Here is a 20,350-nt window from a genome sequence, read left to right as displayed (position 1 = left end):
TAATTCACTCTGATGCATTTAGTCACTCCGTAAAATTCTAAGTTTAAAATGAAATCACCATTTTATATTCAAACAAGGTCAAGAGAACAGTACTAACGAACACTGACATCACAGCGAACAGCAGCCACTGCTCAGCGCTTACATCAGTGTTGCTTGTTGCTATGGTGCTTAACCGACTATTAATTTCTGAAAGAAGGTGATTATAAAGCAGCCATATGAACCTCAGTCAGATGACACCCTTCAGTACCAAACACTGATCTGCGTTACTCCTGTCTTCTGCAAGTTAATTTTATGAATCACCACTTTTGTGATGTTAATATTCCTTTCCAACTCGAAACTTTGGACCAGAAGAGAGGTAAGGAGTTAATTTAGAAGGAAGGGACTTACATGTTGCTTTAAATAAAAATCGTTTTGCAGAGAGTGATATTTCTTTTCCTTTTTACTGTGTTCCAAAAGCCTAAAAAGCATGCGTTTTAATTCTTGCAGTGATAATAAGCAATCAAATTAACAGCTAAATTCTGCTCTCCGGTGCACTGCTGTAAACCCAGGAGCGTAAAGGCAGGGTGAAGCAGCACCGCAGCTAACTTGACCATTCGTTCCCCAAGGATTTGACCCAACAAGGGAACCCTGCTGCAGGGCAGGGCTGCTGCAGCTCTCAGCCCAGCACCCGTGAATGGTGGCCATGGGCTGGCCACGTGGCCACCAAGAGGAACTGGGCCTTCCCACTCACAAAGAGGCTCCATTCGGTCCTCAGACAGCCCCTACAGCACGTGGCTGAAAGCCCAAAAGGGCATCTTTGAGGCCTTTCTCCTGGAATGAAACCAGGCACCTAAACCACCGACTTCCCAGGCACAGCACGTGTTTAAGGCACAGCAGTGGCTCCAAAAGCTCAGTGCCAAGCCCAACCTTGCGGTTCTTATCCATGCTGCCAGAGGAGCCCTTGCTTGTGCTTTACTAGGCACGTTCATGGGGGTTGCAGGATCAGGTCCTTGGTTCAGACATGCTTCAGAAACTATGTGTACAACAGTATTTGTATTTACCTTCTCCAGTTGCTCCTGTAAAGCAATCTTCAGCTACAGCCACCCGAAGAAGTCACTCTTCTTACCCTGCAGAGAAAAAGGCAACACACATGACTACCGGGTCAGCGTCAGCAGCACCACCCAAGCATTTTCATTGGCACCACATTTGCAAGTACAAACATAAATAAAGCAACAAATGAATCTAATCGTGTTTAATGGTGAATGACTTTCAGAGAGAGTTAATAAAAACAATCAAGTCACAGGGCTGCTGCTTATCAGTACCAGCCCGTGTGAGGCTCTTCAGTTCAACAAGAACAACTGGGTCTTTGGAAGGAAAAAAAGAAAGGGAGGAGAAAAAATAAGAACATGGAGATGAGACATCTTTGTTCTCTAGCATAAACTTTCCTAATCTTGATGTCTATCAATCTATTTTTAGTTTGAATAATATATGAGTTCAGTCCTTTGTTTCAGAAAGCTGACTATTGTCTGAATGGGTTCTCCTTACTTAAGGCATTTTAAGACCGGTTGTAACCATGTCTATTTTAGCTTCTGGATCCTTTCCTTTTTCATCCTTTTCTACACAGACACAGCCCTCCACAAGCTTTTGAAACTAGCTGCATCTTCCACGCCTAATTCAAAAAGTTGTTTACTGTCTTGGGATTTCTTCTGGTTAAGCATAACCAGAGCACACCAAGTATGCCAAGGTGGTAAGAACAGCGAGTATTAAAGAGAGAAATAATTAAAGTGCATCTTTATAAAAAGTAGGAGGGAGAAAACAGCACGTGCAGTTTTTTTTACCCTGTATATTACTGCATCTTGTGTACTCTCTCTTATGCAAAAGAGTATGTAATCTTTTAAGAAACATGACAATCTGCCACTTTCTGTTCATGTAATTGGGATCAACATATGGTACAAGAGAAAAGAAAAACATTTGTTTATTAATTTAGATCAAGTTACTCACTCAAACCACTAACAGCATTCAGAATTAATTCCACATCAATTGACCGAATACCTTAATAAGAGGAAAATTATAACAATTCCACTGAAATGTTAATGTTCTGCTGCAGGGGTGCAGAGTAATATAGAGTAAAGCCAGAAAGAAATATGCGATAATTTGCCGACACAGATGACATCATATGAAACGGAAAGTCAGTGACATGTGGATGTGTAAGACAGTGCTACGTGAAACTCCATTTCACAAAATTCACACAGTGAGGTGGAGTTTTGGGGGTGTTTGTGAAACTCACCAACTGGTAACTTATGCCATTTACATCAGTAGGTGAAGCTTTTTACTGAAGTAGTGAAATATCAACCTCTGGGAAAAATCAGAATCTTCGCAAAATTATTTCAAAAGAAAATGTACTCATCTGCCATTTATTTTGGAAGGAAAAATATTTTCACAGTGAGAATGAGGCATTACTTCTTTACCATTGAAACTGATTATTTTTCACCAGGAAAAAAAAAAAAAAAAAAAAAAAAGGTTACCTTGAGATGAAATGAATATTGGTTTTGTCTGCTGCTCACTGGCATTTTTTCTTTTTTCTTTTTTTTTTTTTTAAATTTTTTTTTTTATATTTTTTTTTTACAGTACTCGCAGCAAAATACCAGAAGATCAGGGGCCAAGCTGTGTACAAGTCTGCTGCATAGGAAGCTCTATGAGCTTCACTGGTACATGTGTAAGGCACCGATTCTGCACTCTAAAGGACATAACACTACTCCATCATAACAGGTCAGGTCTCACCTTCCTGAGAGTATGTAAAACAATACATCTTTTATGTAAAATACATGACCTTTGACATATGATGTGCTCTTAGATTAGCAACAATAAAGGCTTTTATCCTGCTTTGCAGCAGGGGTTATCTTGGACTTGACACTTTAAACCCCTTTTCATATTTATCTGGTTTATAAATTTTCTGGGTATTTGGCAGTCAGATCTCTCTTTGGCAGTATTTTGCAAGCAGACTTCATTTCTACCCTGACTCTTCCTGATAGCAGAAGAAACAACCTTAAAATGTACTTTTTGAGGAAACTGCTGAAAATTACACGTTTGCATAAAAAGTGCATACAATAAATCTTCTGGTAGTATTGTAAAAGACAGATTAACTTTTTCTAAACATGGTTGTTATATATCTGAAACAAACACACCCCAAGGAAACCTGGTAACACTGGCCCGACATTAACTCAGGGGAGACAAATGTGGTCAACAAAGGTCAACAGGCAGTGAGGGTTCAGGAGACTTCAGCTCTTCCCACGAATCAGTCACTGACTGATACCTGGGCTGCTTTCGTTTCTAGTTGTCTAAGTTGCTCTATAAGCTACCTGAATTTCAAAAAATTTGGATAACGTAGCACTGAAATTAAAATGAGCAGCAGAGACAGCTGTTCCCACCTGTGAAAATTTCTCATTAGTAGTCTAAAAGTTGAGTATCTCAAAATGCAGAAATACAAATACAGACTTTCCTCCTGAAAATGTTTATATGGGTGAGTGAATTGATGTGTGCAACACACATTCCTTCCATCACGCTGTCTTTAAGATAAACACAAAGCACCATCAACACTGCAAGTGTGTGTGTGGAGCAAACAAAGAAAAAATCCCAACCTACCAAAGCAAGACACTTCACTATACTCATATTTCCCCTCAAGGAGATGATTAAAATAGAAAACCAAACCACACACAAAAATCCACTTTGCGAGCACTAGTGGTCATCGTGTCTCATTTGTCAAGGGAAGCTCTCCAAACGCCTGTGACACAGTCCCACTGGCTTAAGTGGGATTACACACAGGGAAAAGTCCAAGCAAAACTACTTGCTCTGGTCAGATTTTACCAGACATTCCTGAAAACATTGGATTTGCTCGCCAAGCACCTCAGTTTACCCACCTGCAAGATAGGTAAATGTTTTTCTAATGCACTCTGAAATCCTTGAATACAGAAGTACTTTTTATAATAGCTGTTTGCAACGGGGTTTTGGAGAGACAGCCCTTAACAATCCTAAAAAGATCACAACCTGAGGCAGTGCCATGATGTTCTCAGCTGGCTTTAAGAGAAAGACCCCCTATTGCTCTGGATCAGGCCCTTTTCATTTGGTACAAGGGGACAAGACAAAAAGAGAAGAGGGCTTTGCCATTTTACCTGCTGTTGGGTCAGGCCATTTAGCACTTTTGATCCCCAAAACACTTATTTAATGTAGTGGTCTCCTCCACCAGGACATGGAGGTGATTTTGAGGCTGTAGGTTGGAGTCCCAACTCCATGTGATTACTGCAAAGCCAAATTAACCACAAATATGAAGAATATACAGAGATAGACAGTTCTGCAGAATAAAGTCCAAAATAAAAGAGCAACATTTTTATTAGTATCCAAATAGAATAGCCTTTGGTATAGACAGAAACAGATTAACAAAGAACTTGAACCCACACAATCTGGCTGCAAGTAATTTTATACAGGAAAGAAGCACATCAGTTGAACTGCTTCCCTGCTTAGAACTATTCACTTTTTTTTTTTTTTTTTTTTTTTTTTTTTGCCAGTGTCCCAGCCCTGAGCAGCCTACAAATCATTACTGGAAACCTAAACTAGAGAGGGAATCTCCCTGTCATTACCTAGAAAGCACACTTTATATTCAGAGAGAGAGAGGGAAGAGAGAGAACACACACACACAACAGTGCAACAAAAAAATATTTCTGAATTTTTATTTCCATTGATCTTTCTCAGATAAGATCAGCTGAAATATATTTAATGTGTCTGATTAAAAATATTAACTAGCAGTTTTCCTGAAAGCTTTGAAATATCAAAACTTGTTAATCAAAATAAGCACTTCTGTGCAATAAATTCATCTAAATAAAGTGAACCATCTAATACAGCTATTTCCTTCCCTTCAAAATTCACTGAGTCACACACAGCCTGAAATGTGCCTTGCAATTGTCATTATTATTATTTTGTTATCCTGTAAGGGAACAGATGCACTCAATGATTTTGTTAACTATACATGTGTAAGAGAAAAAAAAATAGTTTTCATTTGATTTTTTTTTTTTCAATCCTGAAAATACAGGGTGTACACTGATCGGGAAGTGCAACAGCTGGCGTGAGGCATGCTTGTGGGCAAAATCCTGCGGACAGGTTTCCTATCAGTGCACTCGGCTGGGCTACCTGTACCAACACACGCAGGTCACGTGTAGAACTGCTGTGAAGGTGTTCGGAATAGCCTCTTTAGTTTTGTTGTCCCCCCTTTTTTTTTCCCCTCCAGGAACCTAGCGACCTAAATATATATATATTAAAGTAAATATTTCAAATACTCTGAAGAAAATTATTTTTTTCTGACCATTATCAAGGTGCCTACTTTTTATTGTGCAGTGCATACTAAATATCACAGGGCACAATACGGGAGAATTTCTTTACCAGGAGTCATTATCACCTCCTCAGAAAGTGAAACGCAGGTGAACAGTAAAACTGCGAGAGCCTAAGTGCACTTCTTTCACCTCGCTTTGAAGAGGGGGAAATGGATTTGGTACAGGCCAAAACCCAGGGATATTAACGCTCACTGCCTTGCTGCTTCTCGGTGGAAGGAGTGAGCAAATCGTACCGCATTTTCATTTTCAGTCATTAGCAGGCTGTTCAGAATTCCTGGCTGGTGCTTTTTATTTATTCTAAACAGAAATAAAATTAAAATAAATAACGGCACGAGGACAAAGCTAGGCACGGCACATTTTCCCTTTCAAAATAATATTACCTTTCAAGTCCACTGTAACCTTGGAAAAGAATCACTCGGCGTAAGCCAGTGCTACAGAACTAATCACGCTCCATCCCTGCCCTGCTTTTTAATAGCTCTGACAGGAAACACGGGTGCAGCTCACAGACAAGTTCAGAACAGCTCGCTTCCAACGCAGAATTTGCACGCCGACTGCCAGTCTCGCATCTCTCAGTGACGGCTCGGTTATTAGCCTCGCACGCAGCGCTCTGCACACCAGAGCTGGCCAGAGACGGGAGCTGAGCCCTGCAGACTCCAGGACCCCAAAAGCCACCCGGAGCCCACCCAGAGCCCACCCAAGGGTGCGAGGCCATCTCCCCATCACGGCCAGCCTGCGCCCCCAGCGCTGCCGCCTGCTCTATGCTCTCACAATCCCCCCCTGCTCCTTGAAATAACTCTGCCAGCCTCGGTGCCAGCCTCGGTGCCAGCCTCAGCCGCTTTGGGGCTGCTTCCAGCGCCCTCCTGCCAACTTGACCTCGCCTCAGCGGAGGCATGGCAGGAGCACCCCTTCCCCTTCGCCTCTGTGGGCGTAGGGCTTGTGGCGTCTCTGAGAAGCCAGAAAAAGAAAAAAAAAAAAAAAGGAAAAAAAAAAAAAAGGAAAAAGGAAAGAATAATAATAATAAAAAAAAAAAAGCCCGTTACTTTTCGAGACTCCCCCAGCAGTCACTCAGGGCTGCCTGGCGAAGCGACACCCCTAGGAAACGCTGCCGCTTCCCCCGCCGTGACCTGGGCGCCGCTCTCGGCTCCTCGCTTCAGCCGCTGCCGGCCCCGGCCGAGGGGCAGCGCTCGCAGCCCGGCACGGCTCGGCTCGGCTCGGCGAGGCTCACCGCCGCCACCGGGGGCCGAGCCGAGCCGGGCAGGGCCGAAGCGAGCCGCCCCGAGGGCCCCCGGCCCCCTCAGCGCCCCTCAGGCCCGGCGCCAGGGCCCGGCTCTTACCTGGCGGCCGAGCGCGGCTGCTGGTCACGGCCATGGGGAGGGACCGGCGAGGTATCCCTGCACAGCCGGGAAATATTGAAGGCTAAAAACAATATTTGCTGTTTTACCTTTGAAGCTTTAACAAAAGCTTTGTTTTAGCATTTACCTCGGTGTGCAATAAGAGTTAATAATCAAATCCGTCCCAACCCCCACAAATGTTAAACAAAAAGATAAAAGAAATGCAAATAGCTATTGTCATGGAAAGTTAAAGTACCTGTCTGTATTTTTAAGTGAAAACTATTATCTCTATCAATCAAAATTTAAGAATACAATAGCACTAATCACACAAGGTGCTTTGACTGAGGTACTTTTCCTCATAAAAAGTTTTTTTTTTTTTTTTTTTTTTTAACTGGTGCATAAAAGTAATACGCTTACAATTAGATATGGTATTTGTAATTTTGTTATTAAAAACCCTCGGCAGTCTTTATTGTTAATAAATGCCTCTGAGTCTGTGGGCTGATTTGTACCCAAGAAGACCAAAGTCCCTACACATTTTAATAAGGTTGATGAAATTTTATTCAGATTCTCACACTTTCCAACATGTGGTGGAACAGCACACTCTTCTGTTTGAGAGGAGTTACTCAAACGAAGGAAATAGTTAATTGGTAACCAAAACTACTACTTCTGGCCTCGGTGCACATTTTCCACATTTCTCCCAACGCTGTCTGTACTACAATCGTCTGCTTTGAAGACGTGCCCTTTGTCATCTTTTCTTTAATTTTTTATACCAATTCCCTCTCATTGGACCCCGGCGTTCTCCTAAGGCAGCGTACGCTGCATATACAGTATACATTGTGCAGGCACACCGCATGGATTTTCTGGAAAGTCATTTTTAAAACTAATTTGTTCAGACTGAATCAGAAACCGAGCTGCACTGTTAATAAGTGCGAGAGCGAGCGAGAGTAATTACATCTATATTAAAAGAAAGAGCTCGAGATTAAAATACCTATAGTAAATAGTTAAGCTAGGATGCCATTATGCAAACTCTGCTCTCATGGAGGGATGTCTCCCACACTGAGGAGCAATAGGACTGTCATTTTTTCCCCCTGCAATATCAGGTTTCCTACTCCACAGTTCTGGTACTCTGCATCATGGCTAACATCTCTAGTGTGCTATTAATATCAATGAAGAGACGATTCAATTTCCACATAAGAAAAACCTTCCTATTACAGCGCAGACATTCTAGTGAGGACCCTTGCTAAAGAAACAATAAAGACCAGAGGGTTTTTTTTTTTTTTTTCTCTCCTTCTTCTCTTTTTGCTGCTGCTTTTGCAGTTCTGTGTTGCACACTGTTTGAAAGCTTTTAGCTAACAATGGAAGCATTATCTTCAGGATAGTTACAAAACAGGATTTGTTAGTACAAAGAATAATAACACCGATCTCACTCCCCCCGCCGCCCCCCCGCAAATACCTGCCTATTGCAGCACGGCATTTAGGACTTTATTCGCAACTATATTCCAGAAACACCTGTATTCTTCGTCTAATTCCCTGCAACAAACTCCCTGAACGGACCAGGTTTGCTTCAGGAGCTTTGGACGATTCAGACAAACAAACAAACAAACATTTTCTGCATTTTTAAAATGGAAGAGAAACAAAAGTATCTTATTCTACCGCAGTGCAAACTTACCCATTAATGAGGAAGAAAAGGCTGAGGGCTGTACGTACAGTAATTCCCAACCAACTGCAGAAAGTTGAGAGTTTGAAAACACTAAAGCACTTTTGACTATCCAGCCTTTCTGTGCTTCAACACTGGCTGCAGTGTAAGGAAGGACTGAAGGTATGTGGTCTAAACACAACAAAAGCCACTGCCTTACTCTAGATTAAATATGCAGGAAGAGGCCCCTTTGCATAAACACAAACACTCAGCAAATGAGTAACTGGCTCAAATCAGACGCCTGCTGTGCATTCTACCTGTCCTGATCTCTGACAAGCTACACAGCTTGTTTAAGGGGATAGGAGCTACAAAATCAAATCAAATCATAGAGCTAAACGCTTTCCTCGTATAATAGTAAATAACAACAGCACCAACAACTCAATGCCAAACGTTCATTTCTAATCTAAGCATTGCTCTGGAAAAAAAAAAAAAAAAAAAAAAAAAGAAATGAATCGTGTGCTGTGCCTGCTTTGGCTCAGCCACCCATCTCACCAAAGCAGAAACACAACCAAACACCACCTGTAAAATTCATTTTCATTAACTGTAGTCAAATCCAGTACATTGCCAGCCCAGTTTTTCTTAACGAGGTTTTGAAATTAATAGAGACTTTTGATTGAGTTGACATATTAAATCTGAATTCGCTTGTACTGTCCCTATGTTTTATTTACTATATAAAAAGCATTCCACATACAAATCTATTTTAGCTGTTCTGAATCACTGCATAATGCACACCTATTTGTAGTTTATTTGGGGAAAAGGAAAAATTCTTAAGTTTCCCCTAAAAACGTTATTTCCAAAATATTAGTCTCGCAAAACAACCCCTCCAGACTATATTTAATTCCAAAAACAACTAAATTAGAGACTGTGATAACCACCAAGCACCTCTCAGCATTTATTATTATAATCAAATATACATAATTATATACGGTGATTTACTCTTGCTTCTAGAGAAATAAATTATTTTTCAGTCTCGTGCATATTTCTATACCAGAAACAGAATGAAGCAGCAAAATTTTAAAGCAATTGGAATTTACCAGCGTCCCTTCCTAACTTAAGGAGTCAAATCACATTGACCTCCTGTTCTAAGTCCTAGCGACATGTTGGGTTTAGTAATTTAATTATTTTTTAATAACTTGCAGCATTAAATGATTGCCATTGGAACACAAATAAGATTACACTCTTCTGTCTTACTCTCCTGTGCTCCAGACTACAGTGCAACATGGACAACACGACTGCTCTCGGCACTGAAATTTCATTCTGAAAGCCCACTTACGCACACACACACACACCGGTGCACGCAGGCAGACACACGCAGATTCAGGCTTTAAAAGAAGCAGCACACATTTACTGAAATAATCTGCAGCACGTGCTCAAGGATCCAAAGGACAGTGGATATAACTAACGGTTCTAATGAGAAGCAAGTGTGTTCAGTTCAGCTGAGCACTCACAAAGAAGGGAGGGAGTTTTTACTTTTCCTTGGATTAAGCTCACCACGTTAAAACAAAATTGCTAAGAAAAGCTGGTCAAGCCTAACAGGAGAAAAATCCTCCCCCAACACCCCCCACAAAAAAATCCTGCAAGAAATTTTAGAGCCCCTGTATCATTCACTATTTTTGCATTGAAATGACCTTCCAAATAAGGTGTTAAATAATACGTTTCACATAGATGATAGTGATCTAACCTTGATGCAAATAAACCATAGAACAAAATTTAATCAGTATATCACTGTGTAAAAGCCTTTGTCCATCCCAATGGAGCTTCTAATGACTGTTTTGGCAGTTCTGGCTGGTAGTTATGCCTCCCTGCTCATATATATCTCATACTGGTTGAGCAAGCTAATGGAACTGCTGTTAGTGGAATCCAATATTAATACCCTGCATTGTGCAAAACTGGATGCAACTGAATATATTATACAATTACAGGTAGTATCTAATTCCATAGGTATTAGACACCGAACTCAATTAATATTTTAATAAAGTGAAATAAATACTATGTTTCAGTTAAGTTATATACGAAGTCTGGGTCTGCCAGTCTTCCTGCTGTAAGCCTAATCTATACTCTATACAGAACAGACATAGGACCCTGACAAAAATTGGCAGGCAAGCTTTAGATGCTGAGTGACACATACTGATGCACAGAGTCAAAGATGTCATCCTCATGCAAGCTCCACTAGTTACGAGCTTGAGAGAAAATGAAACAACAAAAAAATAACAAAATAAAACAAAACAAAAAAAAAATGGGGGGGTGAGAGTGGAGCGAGACCTCCAGAAAATAAACAGGGTGTACAGTTTCAAAGGCTACAGACACAGACATTTCATTGTTCAAGCCAATTATCAGTGGAAAATAATAACAACAGATGGATTCAGAGTCACTGACTTTTCATATGCACTTCATCTCTGCACAACAGATGATGAAATGCGAGAGCTATCTCGGAAAGGCAAAACATCTTTCAGTAAAAGAACTCTATACTCCAGATGGGGACCTTCTAAGGCAGCTGATTATCTTCTTATAATGTTGTAAGATAGACTTACTAAAACATTTCAAGAACCGATCAGATAGGATGAGCACAATAGCATCATTATTAGAAGCAAGTTGCTTCAGCCTCAGACTTGTGACTGAACTAGACAGAGATTTCAATAAGGTCAGAGCTGCTCGTTGCCCAGTTTTACATCAAGTGCTCCTGGCTCCAACAAAGGACCCAAAGCAGCCGCTTACAACCTGGGCAAAACGTCGGGTCGGCTTTGCCCAGAGAGGGGACACAGGCGTGGAGCCACTGAGGCGGTGTCTGCGAGCAGGAGAGCCAGCAATCGGTCCCGACAACGGTCCCGCCACCATGAGCGAGGCGAGCCCACTCTGTTTCTGCAAGCACGCCGCCTCACACAGAGGCAAAACATATTTACAGTCACGATCATTTCCACTGTAATTGTTAAATGCAGAGGGCCCTCGTCACCCTGGGCCTACAGTGATGCGAAGTGGGAGGAAACCCAGCTGAGTCAATGGAGTTGTGCTGGTGCAAACCAGCCAGAAGGGAGACAAATTCTTTCTTACAAAGCTTTTACAAAAACTCAGCTTTTTATGGGAAATAAAGCATAATTTGCTTTCAAAGGGAAATAACAAATACATGTAAATTTTGGTGGTTCCGGTGATAAGCAGTTCCAACAAATGTCACAAACACCCAGTTAAGAACCACCTACCTATCACAACCTTCTCCCACTCAACCTGAATACCACAAAGTATGTGTTTTTGATAACATGAATCAGGTATACCACAATCTCAAAACTTAAAAAAAAAAAAAAAAAAAAAAAAAAAAAGTAGTGGAAAAATTAGCTCATTAATCTTTAAGACAACGTTTCTTTAATGGAAGAATACTACATAACTAGTGCACTAAAACAAACTGGCTGCCATTTCCACAGTTTCATCTCCATTAACACTGTGAGGAAAATTTAAAAAATGACACACACTGGAAATCAATACCACATACAGAGGGGTAACAACACACACGCTGAACTTGCACCTACTGCTAATTTATTTCACAAGTTGCAAAATATTTTATAAGTACAGGGCTGTTGACTTCACAAATGCGAAGGGAAGGGATGAGTTTGCGGGTGCGGAGCACAGTGTTTCCCTTCTTTGTGAAGTACTTTGTCAAAAGTAGATTCACAAGGGAACATACGAGCAAAGAGTAAATTTTGCCCAGGGCAAAATTCTGCAACTGCTTTAAGAAGCAAACAAGAACACAAAAGATGTGTAATACAACCATCTGGCTCTACTCATGCTATATCAATAATCCCCAAAATTTATCCCCACCCCCTTAATCAACCCACACTGATGCCACAAAACCAAATGGCATCACTTATGCTTCCTGCCCATCACATTTTGAAATGATATTTAATATGCATACAGTACATATTTGCATGTTAATCAATTTCTTTAAGAAAAAAAATATTTTTGCTTCTTGAGCTATTAGTTCAGCTTTTTCTACTTATTCACACTGGGATCTGTAAAACCACTAAGAAAGTCCTTGTGGTAAAGATACTCTCATATCGACACAGTGCGTCAGGTATCAGGATAACGTACCGGTCAAAATTTCAATCTCTTCTTCTCTCTAGTTTAGTGTCACAGTGTGAAAATAGCAGAGGGTGAATAATAATGTGCCAGCAAAATTATCTGTTCAAGAAACATGGGTAAGCAATCCATTTTGAACTCAGTTCGGGGCGTGTTTCTAAGCATCGCCCCATGCAGGATGCGATGAGGGCATTATGCAGAAGGGGAAGGGGATATACCCTACGTGTCGTTCCCATCTGGGACATCAAATATTGGCACCAGTTGCCCACCATCCCGGAGCCATGGCAAAGACCAGTGTCTTCCCACTGAAATGGTATTTCAAGGCACGAGGTGTTTTCTCCTCCCCAGGGGCAGTGGCACACATTTCCCCTAACCCACAGGATGGGCAGCAGCCTGGGGCTGAATCCTCTTTCAAACCCCAGGATAAAGTGCATGAAAACCCTGAGTGGTGCCACGGGCTTCTGGGGGAGGAAGGCAGAGAGCTCCAGGTCTATGAGGAGGGTTGTGGATGGGGATGCCCGACATATGGTGGCTCATTCCCTCACCAAGCGCATGGGGGGGTAAAGCCTCGCCACGTCCAGACAGACAGACAGACAGACGGCCTCAGCGGCCCTGTGGGCACTCCCACGAGCAGGCCGGGCCTGGCGCGTTGGACCGAAAGCGCGGCCCCGCGTTTGTTTGGGGTTGGCTCCGTTCTTGAGGGAAAATCACCCGCGTAACCATCGTGATTCATAGCGCGAGCACGCGTCGTGAAAACGCTACCAAAAACAGCACTTCAAAGGCGGCCGCTCTCAGGCGCGATGGCCGCAGCCCCGGCTGCTGACTCAGAGCTCTTATTCTTAATTGACTTCTCTGCAACAACACACCCCAGCCCAAACCCCACTCCGTGCTCCGAAACGCCGCGGCAGAGCGAGGCCGAGCCTCCCGCCCTGCTGCCTCCTCGGCAGGCCGAGGGCACCACCACCGCCACCACGGGCCTTTGGTGGTCCGAGGAGACACCAAATGTTGTTGTCCCTGTGCCCTGCATCACGAGGGGCCAACTGCATGGATGGCACCCATGGCTGGCAGAGCTCCTCGCCCTGCTTCAGCACGAGCACAGGGCCGCAGGGTGGGGAAGGAGAAACATAAGCCCTGAGCGCAGGTGGGAGGCAAAGGTGGAAACGTTTTGCCAGTGTTTTCTTTGGGAGAAGGCATACTTACAGCGGTTATGTCTGTTCTTACATCCAGACTACCATTCTGAGATCGCAAACACTTTGTTAATATATATATAAATATATTAATCCTTTTTTGGATTGCTTCTGCTGTTTCTATGGCCTGACTTGTACGGCTTCTTTGTCAGAATTGAAAACAGTCTCCCACAAACACAGGAATGGGCGAATGGTTTAGAGCTAATCCGCACCTGGGCTACGTAAAAGGGGCTCATATTTTCCAAACAGAAACACAACCCCTTTTATATACAAACCAGATCGGGATCCAAACGCTGAACTGCTCACCACATCCTACGTGGGCCTCTGCAGCGGAGCAGTGGCCCTCGGTGGCTGCAGACACGCTGCAGAAGCACCGGCTCCACCTCGATGCCGAGCTGTGTGCCGGGGGGAACCGTCAGCTCGAGCCCAAACCCAAGGGGCAAACCCATCCCGAGCCACACCACGGTCGGTGCACGGCGCTCCCCGTCCCGCACACACGCCTTCCAGAAGGATCCGGCCCCGTCTCCTTACTCTCGTAAGGAAAAACGAAGGCTGTGACAGAAAATAGCTGAGAACTACATCTTGGCAATGCCAAAATACAATAATAACATGTTCAAAGATTTAATTTAGAAGACTACAAAGTCTAGCTCATACATCATAACACCTTGAAATAACACTTTAAGGTCAAATCCTGTGCATTTTTGGAAACCACCAAAACATAATGAAGTTTTACTTAAACACAGCATTTACATTTATAACGCGTTTCAGATTCTTCAAGTAAGCTAGACCACATGCTAGGAAAATGTACTTCCCACAACATACAAATTAAGTCATATACAGCCTTCCCTTTGCAGCCTCAACAGCCACTGGCACAAATGGAAGTCCTGTGTACGGATCAAAGGCAGCGTGTGGACCTAAGAATATGATTTTATTTTTTTTCTAATTGGCAAACCATCAAATCCCACTAGTAGTTTATTTTTGTTGCCTTCCTTGCCCCTTTTCTACCTCTCCCACTTATTTCACAACGGAACATTTTTAAACCACCAGAAATCTTTGTGGCAAGGGTGATGTCATACTGACACAGGATCAGGTGTGAGGTATGGTATGAATAAATACTTATCCACAACCACATTGAATTCTCAATGGTTGGGCATCAAGAGACAAAGAAGTTCTTATGCAGACATATTAACCGAGGATTTAATTTTAAATGGTCTGCATTTAAAAGAGCAGGAACACCACACAGGGCAAGCCTAGAAAGGGGAAAAATAAAATAAAATAAAATAAAAAAAAAAAAAAACCTTTGCACCTTCCTTCTCGTTTCTGGGAAAGCAATGCACAGCTCTCAAACTTACGGGTCTTCACAGTGGTAAATGCATGGGGCTTGATTATTTCTTCTTCTAAGTCACTGATAGCACGCAGGCTAATTGTACTTTATGTACTGGTAATAAAAAGCGTCCCTACAAAAATAAATATGTATTTTACAGTAATCAAGCAGGAACTAATTTTGTACTTTTTCACAAGTAGCCATTTAGTTTGGCACTGAATGGTAATGTGTACTAGGGAACGCAGTATACGCTTTAACCCAAGAAAAATTAGACTTGAAAATTAATACACAGTGAAAGACAAATTTAAAGCAGCCTTCTTGTGTTCTGACATAGGAATATAAAAATGACACGAGCAACTAAAGATTAGTTTACATACTTTTCAATCACAGCTGCCGCTCAGTAACCACAATACCTTTAAAATGACATTCTACGGAAACAGATACAGTTTGGCTGCAGGAGCGGCTAGATACAGTTAACGTGAAATTAAAAGGGCATTTTTTTTATTTACACACATCACACAGCGCTGAGCCCCAGCACAATTACAACGGAAAGATTTTTAGCGTGATTAATTTAGAAATAATCTCGTGATAAATGGAGTGCATTGCAAGTGATTCTGCAGAGCAAAGTTTTATCACCAGCCTTAGATGTCAAAACACAGTTTCAGGGACAGAGAAGGAACGAGTCACATCTTCTTGGTTAATATTTAATTGGGTGCTAAAGATTCCTCGTAAGGACCTCTGAACCATCACTGACAGCCTTGTAAGATGTCCCTATCTGCGAAAAAGATACCGACCCTTTCTGTATAAACTAAAATAACATTAAATTTAATCAAACCATGCAATTAATAAATCACTTCAGTGGACACTGCAGCCCAAGCCCTGTTTAATTACATAATTTTAAAAATATTTGCACACTGCAACCACGAAGATTGGCTCTGAGGTTTCATAATACACACTTAACACTCGAGTTGGAGAACAAATTTATTTAATAAATGCAGAGCTAAGTGCAATAATGCCACTCTACTCAAACTGCAAAATCACTTAGCATATCCTGCGAGAAAAAAGCAAATAAACTTTTGCACTGTTTAAATGCACGTCACCGCTGCTGCTCTGGCAGCAGCCACCTCCTTTCTGCACGGGCTCTCAGGGACAGTTGGGTGGGCTCACGGGGCAGAGCACATCAGTCCTTGACCTCTTCCTCCTCGCCCTATGGCTCCATCGATCCTCCCCCTCCTCCTTTTTCCCCCTTTTTGCTCCTCTGCCCTCTTCCCCCCTTGCTCTCCGCTGCATTTTGGGTCTCCCCAGCCTTCTTCAATGAGCTCCAGCTCTTCCATTGCCACCTCCACCCTGCATCGCGCAGGCCCAGCTCCCTCCCTGAATTCCCCCACCTGCTCTCTTTCTCACTGCCATTTGAGATAGCTGCTGTGAAGATAGCTAGCTGGAGAAATAAAATAAAAACAAGACACACCATGGAGGGAGAGGGCTTGCAAGGAAAGCGAGGAAAGAAAACAGTTTAGCAAGGCCAAGCAGAACTAGACAATTTCCAACAACAGCAAGGGAAGCTCCTGAGCACCAGGACGAAAAATAAAAGCCAGAAAGCGTATTTTTTGAAGCATGATTCAGGTTCTCGGATGGGTGTAACGCCTGTATCTGCAGGACAGACGAAAACTGTGTTACTGCCATACATAACTAGGTGTGACAATAGAAGAGGTTGAAATACATACAGACCAAGCAATGCCCTTAAACGAGGGGGGAAAAAGCAGAGCTAAGGGTTTATCACAGCTCGGAAACAGCTGTGTGCACTCGTACAGACTTTGCATTCATTCATATAGAGCACAGCCTTCAGGTCCTGTGGTTCTAGCATGATTTTTGGACGAAAGTTTAGCCTGAAAAATAAATAAGTCTATATTTGGCCTGCCCTGGATTTGAGAAGTTCTCAGTAGTACTTTGCATAGAAACAATCTGAATTAATACAGGTTAAGTTTTCAGGATGATAATATTCTTTACCAAGCCAATGGATGCACCTCTAAAATTCACTGCCCTGACAAATAGTAGAGCTCTTGAAAGTCTGCTTGTATTAGTTTTATGGATCTATTCTACTGCTTAAATCAGGTCTCATTAAAATTACCATCCACACAAGTTCTCCCACTGGGAAATCTACATGCCAGAGCTACTCCAGTTCCGCAGGCAGTGCTCGAAGGGGGTTGCATATTGCAAAATAGCTGCGGACACGGCGGGGGGAGGAAGGGGAGAAGAACAAGAGGACTTCAGGACAGCAAACAAGTTACTCCTTATCCTCCTCTGATTTTAATCAGTGCAACTTTTGCTCAGGTGGTGCAAATGTACCCATGAAAAGAAATGCCACTGCAAGGAATGAAACCAGGGAGGGAAAAAAAAAAAAAAAGAAGAAAAAGTGTCCTTCAGAAAGCCAAACCCAGTCTCAAACATCCATTTTCGTGTTGAAATGGCAGGCTAAATATGCAAACACTGCACCTGACAACTTACACTAAAGCATATGATCTGCACACTGTCCCTCCAGTTTAATTTTTAATAGTAACAGTACTCAAATCTCAGCATTAATGTATTAATGTTCAAATGAATACAATTAAAGGCATCCCTTCACTACTAACGACCTAGAAGATCCCTCCACCCTTCATATTTGTGGGGATTGTTACAAATATATTCTGTAGCAGTTGTTTTGGCAAAGAAGCAAAAACCTTTGCCTTTTAAATATAAAGTAACAGGAATAATGAATAATATATCTTCTGATTTTTGTTCTGCCATGATATATATATAATGATATATAAAATGTTCATTTATTATTATCACATATCCTAGGAAGCAGACATGCAAAATTACTTTTTTTTTTTTGCCTTATAAAGGTCATTTATCATACAGAACGTCCTCCAAATAGGTAGTCCTAAAATCTCAATTTACAAAGACATTTTTTAAAGCTGAATTCTTCAAACAGGGGTATGCTCCTGATGGTTAGAATAAAAACTTTATGATATTGAAATATCTGGATTTAAGGAGGGAAAAATGTTCTGCATTTTCTTTTAGGAGTTCCTGCCCTGACAAATTAATGTCTGCCTACTATTTGTACCTCAATCTTACTGCATTTGTTACTAACAAATGCACCGTGTGACCCTATTTATGCCGAGTTTACAAAGGAAAAGCATGTACTAAAAGGGCATTAATTTTTATCATAACATCTGTGATCTTTGGGTGGGGAAAGGAAACACCATAAAAAGCAGTTTGTGTATACAGACTATCAGTCAGATTTTAACACTTATGCAGAATAATGCAAAGTTATATATATTTTTTTATGTTAGCAGGCTTTTTTTTTTTTTTTTTTTTCTTTTTGCATTCCGTTTTTCAATATGTAAAATGACAAAATGCAAAAACAAAAACAAAAATGTGCTTGTTAGGGCTGGCCTAGTTTTTTGAAACACGCACAAAAATAAAACCCACTCAAAAGATCTTATTTTAATATGTAATAGAAGAATCTGGCAAACATTAGCCAGAATAAGTCTAGCCAGCGAACACAGACTAACGTACTAGTCTGCTGCTTCTAAGCGAAATGGAAATTGGGTCTTGTTCTTCCAACACACAAGACCAGTTTCTTCAACCTAAAGAGCGCCGAGTGAGCATCTCACAGGTGTGCACATGGGAATGTGGCTGCCTGACCAAAAAGCATGTTTCTGCCCAGATCCCTGGCATTTACAAGACTCCTTTACCAAAATCTCAAGTTCTAATCACCCCATTTGCTGCCCATTTGAAAACAGAGCTCTCGAGGTTCTTCCATCTCCAGGCTCAGCTTTGCCAAAAGATGGGGATGGTGAAAATAAGCCCCAGGTAAATGAACTCCCCCATCCCCGTTTGCTCTGGCTTTGCTGCTGTGATCCCATCGCCGAAGTAGTGATGAGCAAGACCAACCACAAACCTAACAGAAGTGCAAACTTCTAAGATATTTCCTTCGTGCCCCAAACATTGTGCAGCTTTGAAGCAATACCCAGAGAGAGTCAGACGTAAAACTACCTCTAGAGAGGAAAAAAAAAAAAAAAAAAAAGAAAGAAAGAAAGAAAAAAACAGTAAGATGATCAAGACAGAAGAAGGGAATCAAAGAGCTGGAGTCAGCATGGCTAAAGACTCTGATGAGGAGGGAGGACAGCTACAAAGTGCTTAATTATAAACCCCAAATGTTAGAAAAGCAATCTCACGGTAACAATTCCTGTATTTTGGGATTACCTACGGATGAGGAAGATTCCGGCTTAATCAGCTATCTGTGAGAATGGATCCCAACATGCCAGCGCTGGACTCAATGGACAATCCCATTAGAGTGGAAAGAGCACACGAAACGCCCTTGAGAACGCAGCCAACGAACAAACAGGGGGAAACAAATGTTAATAAATTCTTCCATTTTCAGACTTAGGAGACAAAGGGCAAATGTTGAAAGAAGCAGAAGACGGGAAGGGCATGGCCGTGCTTTACGAGAAGTCCATTTCACTTGTCACACATTCCCAAGGTAAGGCTTGCTCTTCAGATTTAAACACCCCAGTTTTACCCCACTAAAATAAACCTCCCAAGGGGGAAACAACTCAGTCTCTTCTTTAAGCCACCTAAACTCAAGATACCTGTCTCTTCCAGGATAGGAGACAATGGAAGAAAAGTCTCTATTTATAGAGAGAACAGAGAGTCTCTATAAAAAGAAAAATATTGTGAAAAGTCTCTACAAGACAAAGCTTGCCAGGCGGGTGAATTCAGGTACCGGAGGCACTCTGTAAAGCTCCTGCTGGGCCCTCTCCTTCGATCCATGCTACCGGAGCGGCTCCCAGCTGCCACCACAGCCCGCTGCAGGTTTGCTCAGGCTGCTCTCTATCAGCTGTTGGTGTTTGCCCAGGAAACACGACTTGAAACGTGACGTTGTGCCCAAACCAGCACCCCCACCTTGCACCCTAAGTGACGTGGAAGCCCCCAAGGAGCGCACAACAAGGGCTGGAAGACCAAATCTCAGCCTGAAGTCCCATAACCAGTGGCCATGCCACGTGCTGTGGGGATGCAGGTTCAGGAGAAAGCCCACGTGGTGGGACAAGAGGCAGGGCTGAGACCAGACACACTCAGCGCCGCAGCCCGCACACCCCCACGGTTATCAGCTGCGAGCAGCCACCGGGACTTCAAAGGCCCTTCATCAATAGCGCAGAGCCCAATCCTATCAGCATCTTATCCAGCCTCGCACCTTCAACACCTTTGTGGCCACGGGCTGAGGGACAGGCACGAGGACTCCAGGTTGTCCCGCTGCCCCCCAGGGACGCAGCCCGGCCACGCTGCGCCCCGCACAGCACTGCTCGCCTACCTGCGCTTGGATGGCATCCAAGCCCTCGTGCAGC

General features: G+C 42.5%; 1 protein-coding gene across 8 annotated transcripts in view; it reads right to left on the bottom strand.

Annotated features, from left to right (window-relative positions):
- The window catches only part of FOXP1 (forkhead box P1), a 364,335-nt gene that overhangs the window by 212,468 nt on the left and 131,517 nt on the right, over window positions 1–20,350 (bottom strand). For 7 of the 8 annotated variants that reach the window (XM_084530722.1, XM_084530721.1, XM_084530716.1 and 4 more), the window contains one exon: window positions 1,041–1,106. The gene's annotated coding sequence lies outside the window, so the exon portion shown is untranslated. Of the gene's footprint in view, window positions 1–1,040; window positions 1,107–8,360; window positions 8,524–20,350 lie in introns of those variants that run through there. The other variant, XM_084530717.1, reaches the window with a different exon arrangement.

The sequence above is a fragment of the Aythya ferina genome (genome assembly GCF_964211825.1).
Source record: "Aythya ferina genome assembly, chromosome: 10".
NCBI classification, from domain to species: Eukaryota; Metazoa; Chordata; class Aves; order Anseriformes; family Anatidae; genus Aythya; species Aythya ferina.
Note: the sequence above shows the minus strand (reverse complement) of the source record. Positions and strands in the feature narration are given on the sequence as shown.